The 19746-nt window shown below is 31.0% G+C and overlaps 2 protein-coding genes across 3 annotated transcripts in view; one reads left to right on the forward strand and one right to left on the reverse strand.

Moving 5' to 3' along the window:
* The window catches only part of LOC129910514 (inactive dipeptidyl peptidase 10), a 178366-nt gene that overhangs the window by 46925 nt on the left and 111695 nt on the right, over positions 1–19746 (reverse strand). The window lies entirely within an intron of this gene.
* LOC129910517 (XK-related protein 4-like) overlaps positions 19431–19746 on the forward strand; it is a 141600-nt gene continuing 141284 nt past the window's right edge. Inside the window, exon 1 of the mRNA XM_055987929.1 lies at positions 19431–19723. The gene's annotated coding sequence lies outside the window, so the exon portion shown is untranslated. The remainder of the gene's footprint in view (positions 19724–19746) is intronic.

Consider the following 19746-nt stretch of genomic DNA (forward strand, 5'->3'; position numbering starts at 1 on the left):
AATGTCTCACGGGAAATGTCTCACGGCAAATGTCTCACGGGAAATGTCTCACGGCAAATGTTTCACGGTAAATGTCTCACGGGAAATGTCTCACGGGAAATGTCTCACGGTAAATGTCTCAAGGGAAATATCTCAAGGTAAATGTCTCACAGGAAATGTCTCACAGCAAATGTCTCACGGCAAATGTCTCACGGTAAATATCTCACTGCATATGTCTCACGGTAAATGTTTCACGGCAAATGTCTCACGGGAAATGTCTCACGGCAAATGTCTCACGGTAAATGTCTCACGGGAAATGTCTCACGGGAAATGTCTCACGGGAAATGTCTCACGGTAAATGTCTCACGATAAATGTCTCACGGTAAATGTCTCACGGGAAATGTCTCACGGGAAATGTCTCACGGCAAATATCTCACGGTAAATGTCTCACGGTAAATGTCTCACGGCAAATGTCTCACGGTAAATGTCTCACGGTAAATGTCTCACGGTAAATATCTCACAGCAAATGTCTCACGGTAAATGTCTCACGGTAAATGTCTCACGGCAAATGTCTCATGGCAAATGTCTCACGGTAAATATCTCACTGCAAATGTCTCACGGTAAATGTCTCAGGGCAAATGTCTCACGGCAAATGTCTCACGGTAAATGTCTCAAGGGAAATATCTCAAGGTAAATGTCTCACGGGAGACGGGAAATGTCTCACGGGAAATTTCTCACGGCAAATGTCTCACGGTAAATGTCTCACGGCAAATGTCTCACGGGAAATGTCTCACGGGAAATATCTCACGTAAATGTCTCACGGTAAATGTCTCACGGGAAATGTCTCACGGCAAATGTCTCACGGTAAATGTCTCAAGGGAAATATCTCAAGGTAAATGTCTCACGGGAAATGTCTCACCGAAAAAGTGCAACAGTTTTTTGGGATGTGCCATGGTATTTTATTCCTTGATTACTTTAAAAAAAGGTAAGACATTTAAAACTGAGTATGAGACGCTGTTATTGATGCGGATAAAGGAAAAATATTACAAAAAAAACTGCACCATATGCAAAAAAAGAAAATTCTTTCACCAAGACAATGCTCCGTGTGACCGTGTCACAAGTTGTTAAAAATTATTACCCGATTGGACTTTTAATTGCTTTCCTACCGGAAAAAGATTTAGCCCAAAAAAATGATTTTCGAAACCGAAGCATATTTTAAGGCCAAAGATAAATCTTTTTACAAAAAAAATGTTACGTATACGCCACAGTCATCCACATTTTTATATAAATAAAGCTTCCAAAAAACATTAAGTTTCGTTAGAAACTGTTACAGATAATGATACTATTATATTGCAACTAGAAGGAAGTCAAATTATAAACTCCAACTGTAAACAAATTTACTTTAGTAAGTACATATCTGTTTTTATCATTGAATTTTTGTTGATAAAATGTTATAAATTTTCATTGGGCACGTTCAAGAAATACATAGGGACTAGATATTTAGACAACGTCATTTTCTGAATGGAAATTTGAGTAAAATGGTGGCTAAATTAGTTTGGATATGATGGTATTGTCATATTTTTAAATTTACTTAAGAATTTTACAGATCGCATGGGGCAGATACCAAATTTCACTTTACTTTAATAAATAAATAATATTATTTTATAACCAATAATGCACTTTTACTCGTTTTTTACACAAATAGATTTAATTCTGCTAACGTAATTCTGTAATTAAAAACAATCAGCTGTCATGTTGACACAAAAACTTTCCTAAATTTGTATAAGCAAAAATTTTTTTTTGAGTTGTTACACTTACTTTCTCAACATGCGAAATGTTTTCTCTTGTAAGAAAATACTGGAACTTGTAGTAAATTTGCGCTTTAGGCCGCTAAAAATTAACTCCTCCCATTGGTTTAGGAGCAGGTGCAAAAGCACAAGCAACAAAAAATAGAAACAAAAAACGCTTTTATATAGTTTAGGCTGATAAACGCTCCATTAAATAGCATAAGAACTTGACTGTCTTTATTTTATATATAGCCATCATTTTTTTTTTTAAATTAAACTCAATCGAGAGTGATTATGGAGCTTAACAAATTTGCATAAATTTAACTTTGACATCGATACACAAGGAAAATGATCCATTCATACCCATTATTTACCGGGATTGAAAACAGTTTAGCAACAAGTTGATATTGGTGCCAATCTTAACGAGCACTCGAATAGCATTTTTGTGTATCTATGTGTGAAATTTGCAGTTAAGTAAAACATTTGGGATAATTGGCCATAAAATATAGTCTACACCAGAGCTTTTTGATAAAACTGTATAGGGTTTTAAATTGATTATAATACTATCAAATGATTGAGAAGATATTTTGTATATCTCTTTGTGTATTCGAATATTCTTTCATTTAATACGGTAATTTTGGGTACGAAATGTAGGCCATAAGGCAAAACTTTATTCGTTCATAAAACTTTTTGCAGATGTTTTTTTTTTGCTTCATCTTCTTCTTTTTATTTTTACGTTTCAAATAGCTTTAAGTCTCTTTTAGGTCGAATAAAAACATTTCACACAAAGTTAAGTCAGACCACGCGTGACGATGACGACGAAGGACGAAACTTGAGTTGGTATATGAAACCAATTTATAAGATGAATAGGAAATAATCTCTGTTTATGTAAGAAAAGTGCCAAGTGGTATATAAGTAGGGGTTAGCAGAAGGTATCTTTGAAAAGAAGACTGGGGTTGTAGGGATACAAAAAAAAATGTGAATAAAAGTTTGAGGAATAAATCTTAGAAAGTTACGTTTGGGCTGACAATAATAGCCAGGGTAGATTTTACACATGTTGCATATAAAGAGCTAATGTATGTTTGATTCCTATTCAACATATAGAGTAACCTTTTTAGAATTCAACTTTCAAGGACAAAATGATGTTTAATGTCATCCATTCTGCTCTGTTGTTGACATTTCATCACATTTTTGTTCGAGTGAAAGTAGGTTTCTTTTGTGACTCTTTTCTTTAGGTAATTTGAAATTCATGTTATAAGAGTTTTGTCGTGTTCAGTTATAAAAATGTAACTTAAATAACTTGACTGAAGTTTGTTTAATATTTTAAGAAGGCCGTTTGTTTTAAAGAAAAAATATAATAAGGTGATTTTGATTTTGGGAAGTAATTAATGTAAATTTGTTTATGATGTACCTACTTTAACATATTCTTACATCAATTAGATCTTATGCACGGTTAAAAAAAATAAAATTTGTATTAAAAAAAACTCAAAAAAAAAGTCGTTCGTGGTACGGATAGTGCAGAAAGTTTGCATTTTAAAATTTTCTTGTTACCTAGTTAAGGTCCTTTAAATTTACATCTTATAAACAAAGCATTGATAAAATTCGTGATTTAGCATAAGAATGCATACAGTATATTTTTTGTGTACACGTATAGAACAAAAAAAAAAAAAAACAATTTTCATGTGTTGTGTAACTAAACACAGCGTATATCTTTAAGGAAAGATATTAAACCTGGTACCGCGAGAGGGTTATTCTCTGTATGGAAAAATTATTTGGAAGAAGGGAACGGCCATATTATTAACTCTGGATTTAATTTGGATTAAAGTGAATTTTAAATCCAATCACTTAAATCTTAATTTAATGTATCCAAGGATTTAATTTTTTGTTCATATGTATTATTCACTCAAAAAAAAAAATTGTGCAATTATTCAATAAATTAAGTATGATTTGCATTTATCTTTATTTTTTCCTTATCAAAATACTTGACAAAACAGCTGAACATTGTGCATATGAATTTTAAATCTTTTATATCTGGATTTATAAAGTTAAACAGACCCCCAGAGAGCAGTTTAAATTTATTTGGATTTAGCGAGATTGGATTTAAAAAATTGAATTTTAGATTGGATTTAAGTAGTGAATTTGGATTTATTTTTGATATTTGAATTTCTTTACATCCAGATGTACACTCGTTTTTATCAGAATAAGTACACAACTTTTCAAATGTTCATTAATCGTTTGTCCCCAATAGTGGTACGTGATCAAACAAGGTTTTATTGTTTTTTGATAGTTTAAGATGTAAGGAAAAGCAACGGCTAAAATTATTTCCAAATGGACCATAACTTTTCCATTGTTTTTCTTGGAAAGTATTTTTTGAGGAAAAATCAACTTATTTTTTTCTTCATCAGAATAGGTACAGTGTACAAGGGTGTACCTGGTACACCCTTGTTATCTTTAATGTTTTTGTAGATTTCGGACAAATTTACCATTAAAACAAATAACTAGACTTTTTTAAGAGTAATTTAATAATCATACTACCATTTTGAAAAACATGGGTGGATTAAAATCGCTAAATTTTGGCGAAAACACCTTAAGAAATAAAACAAACAATGAAGGATCCACCAGTATTGGTATGGTTAAACAAAATTACGAATTGTGAATATGCTCTATCCAGACTTCAGATAGACACATTTCGGGGGTAAAAAAATTAATGGTGATAAAAAAAAATGCAAAAAAAAACTCTTAGACGAGTAAATTTTTACATGTGCTACCAGTTTTGGTGGATTAACGACAAGAATAATACTGAAAAACGGTTCTTATTTGTAATTTAAGGACAGTAAATAGAATAGTCATTAGTCCCAATCTTTTAAAATGGCTGAATTTTGAAAAGAAACCATCACATAACCAAGAACAGAATTGTATGCGTTTAAGGTTTTTGAAATTCCTTACCACATGAAAAGTTGAGTGGTATTTCTTGTTATTTTTGGATCAACGAACGTTTAATTTTAGTGTCCTTGGTGAGTTTAACTATCAGTTTAACATTTTGCGAAAGAAGAAACCATTTTGAGACCAACTTCATTGTTAAAAAAGAAGTGTTAAGGCATCGAAGAAAGTAATCTACTACGATAATACAAATAATGAATTTCAAACGTGAAGAATGGTCACAATTTATTTGTAAATGAATATTCAAGTAACTTTTCCCTTATTCTCTAGTAATTGTGAACCAGTATACTAAATTTTTCAACAGGCCCGCGCCTCCTACCACAAAAAATGCTCTGTAAAATATTGGGAGGAAGTACAAATTTAGGAAGTGCTTCAGTATCTACCATAGAAAACAGCCCTGAACGTTTTTGAAAATGTTTGGAAATGACTAGCCCGTACTGATAAAATTTGCGATAGTCGATTTTAAGACAAAAATATTTCCTAACCAGCCATTTAAAAATTTAGGAAAGAGATTCTGATAGATTGCATAGAAAGATTTAACAATGCAATTCCTAGCCAGTTTCATTATTTTTTTATGAATAAAAAGTCCACTATAAAAAAAATAAAATAAGTTAAATACATTTTTAAGAAGAACTTGGTTTAAATTCCTTGTCATGGACCACTTTGACATCATTCTCTATGTGTACCTATTCTGATGAAACAAAAAAAAACCTCAGTTTTTCGATGTGAAATGCTTTGCCATAGAGAAACAAGAAAAATAACCACACGTTTTGAATTATTTTTTTTTGCTGATTCTGTTAACATCTTAAACAATGACTTGACATCAAAAAATTATTATTTTTCCTAAACTGTAGGAAAAAACTAATACTGAAAATTTGAAAAGTTGTGTACCTATTCTGATGAAAAGGAGTGTATTATTAAAACTAGTGAATAATACAGCCGTAACAGTGTTTAAAAAGAAGAGAGTTAATTACAACATATGTGAGAATCTCTGCAAAGAACCTGGTTCTGGTTACTTGAAAAACGAAGTCACACGAAGGAACTTCTAAAGTAAACTTCCAACACGATGAAGAAACATGGTGGTGGAGCGATGAAGTCTAAGCCGCGATACCTAGGGAAAAACGCTTTAAAAACTTGGTAAAAGAGATAAAAAAGCATGGTAACTCTAGGGATTTGCACAGTGGCGTAGCTACAGCTGTATCAGCTGTATCCATGTAACAGGGCTCCGGAGATATAGGGGCCCCCAAAAAATTGAGTATTAAAAATTTTCTAAAAACCACTTTTTGTACAGTGTACTACATGTGTTTTTGGGATAGTTTTTTTCTTGTGTATCTATAAACGAAACGAATGTAAAAATGTAAGTAACATTTTAGAGACCTACGATTATTGTGTTTGAAATTATAAATCCTATTTCCAAACTCCTTCAGCACAGAATGACTTAGAGCCAATTTTTCAATAGTCAGTTAAACAGTCAATTAGTACCTACTTATTCCCCAGATAGAGAAAAAATCAATTTTTCAACAGTCAGATATAGGTTATTCCTTTAATAAAACATTTAATAGAGGAATAAAACTATCTGCTTTTTTCAGAGACGAATCTAATCTCAACAAAAATATTGTGTCAATTGTCAAAGCTGTTTTGAAGAAAATATCGATAAAAAATAGAGCGGAACACAAAAAAAAAAAAAAAAACAATTCTGAATTAAAATGACGTTTAATTTTGAATATTTTTGAATTTGACATTTTTTTATTATTCTGTAGAATAGATTTTTCTTGATTGAAAAATTCAATGTTGTTATCTGATTGTTTATGAGCCTAACAACTTTATTCGTCGAACAGTTAACTGACTGTTTATTAGAATATTGAAAAATCGGCTCTTAGAGAAAGAAAGCATTTTTATTCAAAAATAAAAGCAGGAACATAAGGAAGCCCTTTTTTGATGAGTTGGCAAGAGCAATTAAATAAGATTTTCAAATCCGGAATTGTACTTTAAAGTCAACGGATATTTCGCCTGGATATTTTGATATGGGTCAAGATCAACAAGGATTTAAGAGCCTTCATTGTCTGAATAGTATGTACGACGCCTTAGAACCAGATAAACTATTTCCGTTTTCAAATGATGTAACAAAAACTGGTAGAAAAAAAACCTGTTGGTTAATTTTTTTTTTTTTCAGTAATTGTAGCTTTTACGGTGCAAACCCCTGAGCTTCAAAAATCAAGTCTTTTTGAAATATTTCAGCTTTTATAAATACAAGTCCGCTCAAAAGTAAGCTTTAAAAATACGAAAAAATTCAAAATTCTAAAATTTATCTACAGATTTTAAAGTAAACTAGACCGAGATGAATCGCTTGCATCCCCGATATTCGGGATTTTTAAACTTCTGTAAGACAAACCTTTTGAATTTTTCATTTTTTCGACTCTTAAATGTGTCTTTTGAGCTTACTTTTACTAACAAAAACATTTTTGTGCCACAAACTCTCATTTAATTAGCTACAATTTCTGAGAATAATTCTTTTTTTTATCCCGTCACAAAGCTAAAATTTGTATGAGGTTTGTTGACCTTTACGGTTAGCACGACAGCTGAAAGATCATTTCAAATCCAAAATATTAAAAAAAAGTTATCGTTTTTATCCATAAAAGTATATCTTGTTCAGCTATGCAATATTTAATCAGCGAGTTTGCCCAAAGACAAGGACACGTTTTGGACGCGCTTTAGACGCGTTTTAGACTCGTTTTGGAAGCGTTCCGGTAGCTGCCCGACCCTAAGCACACAAGTCGAGCAGCTAAAAAATGGTTTCGAGGTAACGGAATTAAGGTTATTGGCCGGCACAATCAGCCGACCTCAATCCGAAAGAAAATGTATGCGGAGATATAAAGAGAGAAGTAAGGAAAGCTAAGCCTTCGAATAATCGGGAACTGTGGAACGTAGTAAAGGAATCTTGGGAATTGAGCGTTGTGAGACTTTGACGGATTTAATGCTAAATATATTATTTGCAATTTTGAGAACTTAATTTAATACAGTAATCCCGAAAAAAAATTATAGCAATAAGCTGTCTTAAGTTATAATCATTATAATCATTGAGAAATTGACTTATATTATTTCTTATGTAATTCTGTTATAAAGTACTTCCTCTTAAAAGTAACAATTAAATGAACGAGCTGTTATTTCTGCAATTATTCGTTTCCCCAATGAAAGCTTAATAGCCAGTTTTGAATTAAATTGTTTTTGAAAACCAAACTTTTGACTTTTTTAATTATTATTTTGGAAAACTTTTTAATATTAAATATCATTTCTCTATTTCAAAGATCCAACTAATACAGTCAAATAAGGAGAAAAAAGGGGTAAATCTCGGAATGAATGTTAGTAGAAATTTTTTTTGCTCAATATCTTCCTTTTGCCATTCTATAACATATCTCAAAAGTCTAGAAAAATCTCATGTCCGCTTGTCGCGATTTCAAGGTCAAATCGCGAAATGGAGATTTTCAAAATTAGCAAAAATAGGCTATGGTATTATATACACATATGATACATGATTTCAAGGTATTTTGTATATGCTGATTCCAAAAAATCTAAAATCAAGACAATCTGACGTCTCTGGAAAAAGTTATACCTGTTTTTCATCTGTCAACTCATATTATTATAACAGTTGCAAACTTACTACCGAAAAACCCTTAAAAGTTATGGTAGATGAACCAAATTTTGCATGAAGATTTTAGAATCCATCATTATTAAAAATCAAAACAATCCATTACAAAAAATATATATACCTACGAAATAATGGTATTTTTTGATGGAGGGGCAAATTTTAGGATATGCACTAAAGAAGATTCTTGTGCATCTTAGGAATAAGTGCTAATAGGCTAATTTTTTCATTTTAATCTTTGTTTGGATATTCTTTAACTACCCTCAAAAATCTAAAAAAATCTCATGTCCGCAAGTCCTAATTTTCTTGGTTTGAAGATAAGGTGCAGATTTGAAAAAATTGAAAAAACTACTCTTCAGATATTTGTGTCAGATCAACATGAATAAGGTACATTACTTTTCAGGGATGGTCATATTGATTTGTTTGTGGGTTTTGTTGGAATCAGCGTTAAAAAATACCTTGAAATGATATGGGTTATGTTGGTATACATATAAGAATCTAAAGTTTTCTTATTATTTTTTTTTAAATCTGCACCTAGTTTAACCTTTAAAATTAGAACTTGCGGACATGAGATTTTTTTAGATTTTTGACATAAGTTATAGAATATCCAAACAAAGATAGAAACAAAAAAATTAGCCTACTAGCACTAATTCCAAGGTTGTACCAGGATGTTTTTTAGTGCACATCCCAAAATTTCCCTTTTTCTCAAAAAATACCATTTTGTCATAGATATGAATGTTTTTTGCATTGCATTGTTCTGATTCTGAATGATAATGTATCTTAAAACCTTCATGCAATATTTGGTTCCGCTACCATAACTTTTAAGGGGTGTTCGGTATTAAGTTAGCAACTGTTATAATAATATGGGTTGAGAGATGAAAAACAGGTATAACTTTCTTCAGAGACGTCAGATTGTCTTGATTTTAGATTTTTTGGAATCAACATTAAAAAATACCTTGAAATCATGTATCATATGTGTATATAATACCATAGCCTATTTTTGCTAATTTTGAAAATCTCCATTTCGCGATTTGACCTTGAAATCGCGACAAGCGGACATGAGATTTTTCTAGACTTTTGAGATATGTTATAGAATGGCAAAACTAATATATTGAGCAAAAAAAATTTCTACTAACATTCATTCCGAGGTAAAACCCTTATTTGACTGGATTAAACCCTTACCCTTTAAACAATAAAATTGATCCTATAATACTCATTAAAATCAATTCAAAGAAAAAAAGTGTTTTTTTTTATAATAAAATCAATATTTCTTTAATCAAGTTGGCCTTCACAAATAATTTGAATACAAAAACGAAACACAAATTTGAATTCAATATTACTTGAAACAAAATTTGATTCTCTATGTAAACATAAATGATTTAAAGTCCTTGCCATTAAGCTCACAGAGCCCCACAATAAAATTTATCTTAAATCTGTTTAAAGTTTGCATAATTTATTTAAGCACATTCCTTTTAGATAATAATCATTTTTTATATCCATGAATTTAAAAAGCTTATCTATTTTAATGTTTGCTCTACTTCAATGTTCAGTGGCTTTATCCTTAAAGAGTGTCCATAAAAAAAAAACAATAAAATTTACTTTGGGACGATTCGGAAGCTTTTAGTCTGTACACAAACCGAAATACATTTTTATCACAAAACTTTAAAAATAAATAAGTTCCTAAGCTAATTTATACAAAAGTAGTGAATCCTGAATCTTTCTGTTATCTGTTTATCATCATTGAACACCCTGTAAAAAACTTTTTTAAGCTTTAACGAGCTTTCTATGTTCATATTTGAAAACCATGAAGATGTTGGTAGGTACATACTTTGTTTTGGTTTTTGTATGCAACAGGCGTGTTGTGGCTTATGAAAGGATGAAGAAATTAAAACAACAATTCTACACTGAAAAAAATCCTACTGAATTTTTGATTTTTTATATGAAAAATGATTTAAAATTTTCTAAAATTTAATTTCAACACAAAACAAAACAAAGAACATACATATAAAAAGTAACAAAAAGTAGGTACAAAATATTTAAAAAAAAATTCCATTGATTTTTTTTGTACTATTTATATGTTTCAAATTTTATTTAAAAGAACCCACTCTTGTCTTTGACCGAAGTTAAATAAAACTCAGTCAGTGACTTTGCTTTGAAATTTCTATATTAAAACAGCTTATTTTGGTAGATTATTGGAAGTATTTGGGAAAATTGGAAAAGAAGCATCAAATCTGCTAGCCATTTTAAAGTGGTAATTTCTAAGTACCTGCAACTTTTATTTATTTGTCGCATTTTTATTTTTAATATTAGTAATAGAATATAGCTTGTATTATACAGCCTCACTTATAAAAATAAAGAAACGTAGACCGAATAATTATTTTGCTTTCAGACTTGTAAGAACAGATCGGATATTGATAAGGAAGAAGAACTTGGTAAGTCATTCTTTATAAAGGAAAAAAAAAAAATAAACCAATAATGACAAATAATATAAAATTTTTGAAATTTAGGATAATTTTCTATTCCTGTAGGAATGTATTTTTTTTTTTTTTCATTTTAGATGTTCATAAATTTACATAACATACACAGACACACATACATACCTGGCTTATTTTTGAATATTTTTTAAGTTAAAAGTTTAAGCTAGAAATATTCTAACCGTTATCTTTATCAACCACCATCAGTAATTATTCACACAAAACTTTGGCTCCAGAACAGTTTTCTTGCCGGATAAAATGTTCCACATAATGTACATTTATTAAATTTTCCCTTTTTTTATTTACATAGTTTTTTTATTAAGTTTGGTTTTGAGATTTATTTTGTTTTGATTTTGACAGAATTTTCGTTATTTTTGATTAATCACAGTTTTTAAAAAATCTTAATTAATGTATAATACTGTAACGTTTTATTCCGGGTTCACAATAAAACTTATTTCGTTTATTTTAACTTCCACTTATCTTTCCGTTCAAATAAGAACACACTTTATTTCAAATCAATTTACTTTTATTATTCGCTCAAACAAACACACTTTTCAATCACTTTATTTACTACTAACAATTTCCAACACTTTATTTCACTTTGTACTGTACTCTTTCACATTCAAGATTAAACTGTCTCCGGTCGGTGTCCACGCTGCCCTTTTATACCTGAAATTCGGAATTCGAGAATGTCTTCGAAGGTTCTCGTCTTTGCTTCTCGAAGCTTCCTTTCCAAGAGGGGGCGCTTCATACTTCCAGTCCAGTGGGATATTTTGGGATATTCAGCAGTCGAGGGAATTTCTTTGGATGCGTTCAGAGGGTAGTTTCTTAATTACTAAAGGTCCGTTCACATTTCTACCTTTACTGTAGCAGGTAGTGTGTTCAGACTTTTATCTTAAAAGTAGTTCGGTAATTCATCGTTACAATACAGTAACATTTTACTTCAGACCGTGCGTTAGTTCGGATTTTTTACAGAGTTGTTTATGGGTGGTTCTAATGAACATTGTATATTTTGCATTGAATGTCGAAAGTTTTTTGTTTCTTCACTAGCCTCTATCTCAGTGGCATGTAATGTCGGCACAAAGCCAAAACCGCGAATCTACATTTTTGGACATTTTCACTTTAATGCGTCGTTTATAACTTGTTATCGGTCCCTTTATTAAATGCAACCCAATCCTCCCACCCTCCATCTGTTGTCTAGCAGCCCAAGCTATCAATGGCCGTTGAGCGTTGCACTTTGAAGCCGTTTTTCTAAAAATTACAATTTTGCAGATTCGTGGTTTTGGCTTTGTGAACATGACGTCTACTCGAAGATGGGAGGTACTATCAGTCACATATCTGACTTGTTCATCATTTCGGGGGGAAGTTTTTGCTGCAATAAATCTTTCCAAAAATTTCAAATGAGCTTACTCATGGACTTAGTTATTCATACAAAATATGTATACATTAAGGCGTTCTTATTTTTGAATCAAGCTCCTAAGTGGAAAAACTGTTTCTAAATAATAAAAAAAAAAAAATTCCCTAATTTTTTCCGATTTTTATTTTTACGCTAGATGGCGCCCCAAGAGGGTTAAAGTTTTTTCTCATTTGAAATAGGTATATGTTGACTTATAATGCCATTTTTTAGATATATCCTATATTTAAAATTTTTCTGTTCACCCTTTTTAAAAAGGTATAAACCATTTTTCTAGGCCTAGGGGTTTAGTGAGGACATGCATGTCTTTTATTTTTCATGCTACTGATATGCTTGTCTTAATAAAACATGCTTGGTTTAATAAACCCAGGACATACATGTCCTGACTAAACCTTTAGTCCTAGAAAAATGGTTTCTACCTTTTTTAAGGTAGTGTTTTTTAGCATTTGGATAGGGTTGCCGAGTACTTGTCTGCATTTGCGAGGTGGCACCCGACATTTTTTAAGGTAGTGTTTTTTAGCATTTGGATAGGGTTGCCGAGTACTTGTCTGCATTTGCGAGGTGGCACAGAAGAGAGTCTTAGCTAAACATGATTTATTTTATAGCTTTTTTATATTATACACTTTGGCCTAAAAACAAGTGATTTTAGTGTTTTTTAGCATTTGAGTAGGGTTGCCGAGTACTTGTCTGCATTTGCGGTTTGGCACCCGACATTTTTTAGATAGAAGAGAGTATTATCTAAAATATGGTGTATAGTTCAGCTTTCTAGTGCATAAAAAGTTAAACTGTTTTGTTCAAAGAAAAATGTTGTCAGTGGTTGTTTTCATTTGAATGGGGTTGCCACATTTGTAGGGTTTCGTTCTTTATTTTATTTTCTATTTTGATTTTCATTTGGCATTTCAAAGATTTGTTTATCTGGCCAAACAACAAAGATATGAATGTATTAGTTATGTGACAATTTTTCCTTTAAAATAGGGTTGCCACATGGAAGTTCCCATTTTAGAAGTGGCAACCCGTTTTTTTTATTTTCAAGATCAACTTATCTTTTATTTGAAACTAATTTTAACCTCTAACCTTATGAGCTAAGTAACTCGACGGTCGCCTCTCCGACTATATCTTCTAAAAATTATTTTTCACAAATGCGTACTTCTTTGAAAAATCAACATTGCTTATTTACTTAAGAATTGGATTGATTTTTTTTTCAAACTTGTATTTACCAATTTTTTTTATTTGTGAAACTTGAACTTTAAGAGGAAGGTCGTAGAAACCATTCGTGCATTTTCTTATTATAAATACATCGAAATGATTTTTATTAATTTGACTCTAACTTTTAAATCCTTATAATTCATGAATGCTGGTTATTTGGACTTATTCATCTCATTCTCCTTCGCTGTAAAAAAATAAAATGCACTACTGGGGTCGCACGAACTTGCTCTTATGATAAAAGTACCTTTTATGTCAAAGCTTTTTTTGAAAAATATTTTGAATAAATTATAATTTGATTTTTTAAGGAATTTCATAAGAAATGCAAAAATGTGTAGGTAATTTTTTTTTTATAATTTCTGTGTAATTTTTGTTTATAATTTCTTACACCATATTTCCGTTACCCGTATTTTTTGAGAAAAACAAAAACGCAATTATATTAAAATCACTTACAGCATTTAATACAGTAAAATAAGGAGAAAAAAGGGGTAAATCTCGGAATGAATGTTAGCAGAAATTTTTTTTGCTCAATATCTTCCTTTTACCATTCTATAACATATCTCAAAAGTCTAGAAAAATCTCATGTCCGCTTGTCGCGATTTCAAGGTCAAATCGCGAAATGGAGATTTTCAAAACTAGCAAAAATAGGCTATGGTATTATATACACATATAATACATGATTTCAAGGTATTTTTTAATGCTGATTCCAAAAAATCTAAAATCAAGACAATCTGACGTCTCTGGAAAAAGTTATACCTGTTTTTCATCTGTCAACTCATATTATTATAACAGTTGCAAACTTACTGCCGAAAAACCCTTAAAAGTGATGGTAGATGAACCAAATTTTGCATGAAGATTTTAGAATCCATCATTATTAAAAATCAGAACAATCCATTACAAAAAATATATATACCTACGAAATAATGGTATTTTTTGATGGAGGGGCAAATTTTAGGATATGCACTAAAGAAGATTCTTGTTCATCTTAGGAATAAGTGCTAATAGGCTAATTTTTTCATTTTAATCTTTGTTTGGATATTCTTTAACTACCCTCAAAAATCTAAAAAAATCTCATGTCCGCAAGTCCTAATTTTCTTGGTTTGAAGATAAGGTGCAGATTTGAAAAAATTGAAAAACTACTCTTCAGATATTTGTGTCAGATCAACATGAATAAGGTACATTACTTTTCAGGGATGGTCATATTGATTTGTTTGTGGGTTTTGTTGGAATCAGCGTTAAAAAATACCTTGAAATGATATGGGTTATGTTGGTATACATATAAGAATCTAAAATTTTCTTATTATTTTTTTTAAATCTGCACCTAACTTAGTTTAACCTGGAAAATAAGAACTTGCGGTCATGAGATTTTTTTAGATTTTTGACATAGTTATAGAATATCCAAACAAAGATAGAAACAAAAAAATTAGCCTATTAGCACTAATTCCAAGATCGTACCAGGATGTTTTTTAGTGCACATCCCTAAATTTCCCCTTTTCTCAAAAAATACCATTTTGTCATAGATATAAATGTTTTTTTGCATTGCATTGTTTTGATTCTTAATGATAATGGATATGAAAACCCTCATGCAAAATATGATTCCGCTACCATTACTTTTAAAGGTTTTTCGGTAGTAAGTTAGCAACTGTTATAATAATATGGGTTGAAAGATGAAAAACAGGTATAACTTTTTTCAGAGACGTCAGATTGCCTTGATTTTAGATTTTTTGGAATCAGCATTAAAAAATACCTTAAAATCATGTATCATATGTGTATATAATACCATAGCCTATTTTTGCTAATTTTGAAAATCTCCATTTCGCGATTTGACCTTGAAATCGCGACAAGCGGACATGAGATTTTTCTAGACTTTTGAGTTATGTTATAGAATGGCAAAAGGAAGATATTGAGCAAAAAAAATTTCTACTAACATTCATTCCGAGGTTAAATCCTTATTTGACTGGATTAATTATGTATGTCAAATTTAATCTTAATCGTTACAGCCGTTTTCGAGAAAGTTGTAATAACTCAATCACGCTGTACGGGAAAGAGCCGACATCAGCGATTTAAAAAAAGTTAATATCATATTTCCATTATCCGTATTTTTTTGAGAAAAACTAAAAACGCAATTATGTTAGATTTACGTACAACATTACGTGTGTTAAATTTAAGCAAAATCGTTAGAGTCGTTTAGAGCCGTTTTCGAGAAAATTGCAATACCTCGAACACTTTGTATTGGAGGTATACACTTCGCATCACTTGAATAGAAACAACATTTTTTCTTTAGAAAATAGCGATTGGCGCTTTGGTGAGGTAACTTAGTAGATTTTTGGTTTTGCATTTTCAAAGAGGAACCTTTAACAAACAATGTTGTAAAAACAAAAAACCCAAAACAGAAACCGTATGGCTTCTAGTTGCGTTTTTTCGCATTACCTCACAAAAAACAGTGTTTTTTTTTGCTTCACTTGAATAGAAACAAGCTCTTAAATTAGATAAAAATGATGAAAAATCATGGAAAACACTAATTAGGGTAAATTAGGGCATTATGGCATACCTAAGCACAAACTCAAATAACTTTACTACGGACAACAATTTTTATTTCAATCATTTTTTTTAATTAAATTTCATAAAAACGTAACATAAATAAATTATTTAAGAATAAAAATTCAAGCTTTTTAACAAAAAATAAATTAAATTAAAAATAGTCCAAAAAAAACCATATTGCCCTATGTGCGGGCAATATGGTGAACCCCATTTACTTCGGAGCCCTTTACTTTTTTTACGTATATTCGGCATTTCTGAAATATAATTGTAAATAACTTTCATAAAATTAACTTAAATTGAGGTTAATTTGAAATTTAAAAAAATGCAGAGACATTATGTAAGTAACTTTTGAAATTAGTTTTACATAAGGGCATTATGGCGCAGTCGGCTATAATGTAGCGCCATAATGCCCCTACTGCATCTGCGCCATATTGCAAAATATACGCATATTCACAAAACACCAAAAACCAAACACAATTCTTACTTCATTTAAAATATTACAAGTTATATAACCAAACCAAAACTGTACTCTGCATTCCACTCTTCACAACAAACACGTGCACTGTATAGTTACCGAGATACACACAAACAAAAACAAAGCAATATTATATTGGAACCCAGAACCGGTATATTTTTTTTGTTTTCTTTTTTGTTTGACACACAAATAATAGCACTGACCTGCGATTTTCACAAGGCTAGGGTTCAACGAAGACCAAAGTTTCTGCATTGGTTTTATTTAAATGCGAGTATTGGAAGTATGGTAGTTGAGAGGTGCGCCATAATGCCCGGTGCGCCATAATGCCCGAAGTTACCCTATAGTAAAGCAATATTAAGCTTTGACATTATTTGCACATTATAACCAATTATGGGCTACGAGCTACCAATAGGCACCACAGAAAATGCATAAATAGCAGCTAACATTGGAAATGCACCTGCACTATGCAAAATCGAGAAAGATATTGGAAAATTTGCCAAATTTGGATGAGATAATTTTTAAAATATCGGAAACTAGTGATCAAATCAAAAAATAAGACAGGTGAGACCCAAGTCACGAGCAGAGAAAAAAATAACTTAAAAACTAGCTGCAATTTTCTTCACTTTGCCGCTAAAATCGGCCAAAAACGTGGTGATAGTGCGATGGAAACGTGTTGGTGTGTTCCATCCTGGAAGTTATAAAAGGTGCACAACATTAAAAAAGCCTCAAAATGCAAAATAACAACATTTTAAGTTCTACTAAGATTACAAAAAAGTTAACTATTTTATAGTTGCATTCGAACTGAAAAGTAGTGGGGTAAAGAGTGGTTTTTTAAAGGAAAACATACCAACTCAGATGGACCACGTTAATATTAGCCCTATTTCATTGGTTTATAAAAGAATAACCTTAATCGCATCGCCAATACAGGGCACTAAAATGTGTTATAGTAATACGCTTTGTTTTAATGATGTGCAATAGCAAAATTGAAGCTTCGCGCTTCAAAAACGGATGCTAACTTTTACAAAGAAATAATGGTAGAAGCTCTTGGCAAGTTTAGGAACGTGGAAGAACAACCGTCTTAGAGATTGCACAAGGATAGTTCAAGAAAAAACAACGCAATAAAAACAAAACAGATGCATTCCGGTTAAACGAAAGTTTATTTCACTTATTCAATCCTTAAATTGTAGAAAATGTCATTTTCTTAATTTGTAAGAAGTTACTAAACACTTTTATCACTTTCTCCAATTAGGTCCACGATTGTGTACAGTAGAAGTGCATTTTCAATGTTAAATTCTATTTATGCATTTTCTGTGGTGCCTATTGGTAGCTCGTAGCCCATAATTGGTTATAATGTGCAAATAATGTCAAAGCTTAATATTGCTTTACTATAATTAGTGTTTTCCATGATTTTTCATCATTTTTATCTAATTTAAGAGCTTGTTTCTATTCAAGTGACGCAAAAAAAACACTGTTTTTTGTGAGGTAATGCGAAAAAACGCAACTAGAAGCCATACGGTTTCTGTTTTGGGTTTTTTGTTTTTACAACATTGTTTGTTAAAAGTTCCTCTTTGAAAATGCAAAACCAAAAATCTACTAAGTTACCTCACCAAAGCACCAATCGCTATTTTCTAAAGAAAAAATGTTGTTTCTATTCAAGTGACGCGAAGTGTATGTTCTAAGCGAGATATTAAAAAAAAAAAACAACCTTGGAAATTACGAAAAAATCATCTGTACCAAATTTCAAGAAAATCCGTCCACCGACGCACAGACCGACGGACGTCATGACGAAAACCACTTTTTCGGACTTCTCCATCATCGTAATGTTAGTTTTGATTAAAACCTCAATTTTTTTTTTTTTGACACAAAACCAATACTTGCCCTATAGAGCAAGTAATAAATTTTTACTTTGGAACCACATTGAAGTCACATTGAATAAAATGTTCACTATTATTTGCCCTATAATAGTAAATGACTATCCCCCGTATTTATAAACGTTTATACAACTGTTTAAATTTGGAAAATGTGATCAAAAACCTTGTTTATTGTTGTCTTATAGCTGTCAAACTTATACACAAGTGTAGATTGTCTTAACCACGAATAATGCGTGATTATTATTTTTTTTAAATAAAGCATATTTCCAACAATTTGAAAAAAGTTATGTAGCGTATAAGTAGGCAAAAATCTAATAAATAATAAGAGTCTTGCCTTAATTATGTATACATAAATAGTTATGAATCTTTCGTTTGTTGCTTTAATACCTACTTGAAGCGAATGCTCTTTTCCAGAAATGTTTATTTTTAAACATCAATGTATAGCAAAATAGCATTATTCCGTGTTCGAGTGAATGTGTAATTATTTTGACAACACATTGCATGTCGAACTTTACGTGTAGCACTCTAAGCATAACACTTTTATGTGTTACATTTCACGCGTGCACCTAACAAATCATTTGTTAACACTTCACGATTCATAAATTAACTACATATTTTTTCATTATCTTGATGTTGGTTGAGGTACTTGATTTTTCGAAAAAAAAAAATAATTTTTAGAAATGCCTTTGAACTTTGAATCACCATACTATTAACTATTTCTCCTTTAATAGGTTAATGCAGTCATCAAGATTTCATACTTTATGAATAAGGCTTTAAGAGCCATAACATACGATCCACTTTTTGGATTTTATTTAAAATCTAATTCAAATTCACTCACCAACAACAAATATTAACCCAAAGCTTAACGAGTAAAAACAATATAAACTTCAACATTCCCAAGTCCACTCTCACAGCCATTCTTTACAAACTATTTGAAGAAACTTGAACTACTAATTACCATCCACCGCAGAAACCTACGGGGGTGGTAGAAAACAAACACCCGCAATTTGTAAATTACAGAGAAAGTTCTTCAACTCAAAGCTACGATTCGTCCATATAACTACTACTTGTTTACCTACATACCTCTACAAATTAAGATTATTTGATTGTAGTTAGCGGATGTTTTGAGAAAAAAAAAAAACTTGAAAAAATAAATTATTTGAAATTATTTTAAAGTTAAATATTCTTTCAAAGTCAATGAAAAAAAAAATCGCCTCTAGGAACTCAAACATAATAATTTCAAAATGAAAATCTTTCTCTCAGAAATTTCAACTGTTAAATACATTTTGATTATTAAAAGCAAAAGAAAAAGTTACATCTAACTTTTTATCTACAAGGAAGAAACAAAAAAATTTAAGGATTGCAGTCAGGTCCACAATCAACTCCTAATAAAACCGTAAGAGAGAGAGAAACTTTTTC

The sequence above is a fragment of the Episyrphus balteatus genome, chromosome 2 (assembly GCF_945859705.1).
Source record: "Episyrphus balteatus chromosome 2, idEpiBalt1.1, whole genome shotgun sequence".
NCBI classification, from domain to species: domain Eukaryota; kingdom Metazoa; phylum Arthropoda; class Insecta; order Diptera; family Syrphidae; genus Episyrphus; species Episyrphus balteatus.